At 34.5% G+C, this 426-nt stretch overlaps 1 long non-coding RNA gene across 1 annotated transcript; it reads left to right on the top strand.

Moving 5' to 3' along the window:
• On the top strand, positions 1-425 carry LOC104775104. The gene is made up of 2 exons (XR_765698.2): positions 1-30; positions 217-425. It is a non-coding gene; the product is annotated as an uncharacterized LOC104775104 (long non-coding RNA).
• The last annotated feature ends 1 nt before the right edge of the window (position 426 follows it).

Here is a 426-nt window from a genome sequence, read left to right as displayed (position 1 = left end):
GCTTCTTCGTCTTCGTTGTCATTGGTTCTTGTGAGTTCTTCTTCTTCTTCTCATTCCAGTTCCTTAACAATAGCATCTTTGAGTTAGGTTTTGTGCTCCTTAGATTTATGTCTGAATTTGGGTATCCACTGAATCATTTGAATATTTGATTAGCTTAGTGTATGAAAATGTTTTTCTATATCCACTAACCTTGTTGTACATATGGCTTTGTTACAGCTCTCTTTCAGATCATCAGGACTGCAACTAGTGGAGGCATGGCTTAAAACCAAATAGAATTCAAGGCGGGAGGAAGCAATTCTCAAATTTGAATATCTCTTCTTCTCTTCTGACTTGTCTCTTTTTTCTTTCCCCTTATACTGTAGAATGTGTTAACTTTCTGTTTATTACTACATGTTATGAAGAATTTTGAGTCTTTTCTAAAAATAT

Source organism: Camelina sativa, unplaced genomic scaffold (assembly GCF_000633955.1).
Source record: "Camelina sativa cultivar DH55 unplaced genomic scaffold, Cs unpScaffold08718, whole genome shotgun sequence".
In the NCBI taxonomy this organism is placed as follows: Eukaryota; Viridiplantae; Streptophyta; class Magnoliopsida; order Brassicales; family Brassicaceae; genus Camelina; species Camelina sativa.
Note: the sequence above shows the minus strand (reverse complement) of the source record. Positions and strands in the feature narration are given on the sequence as shown.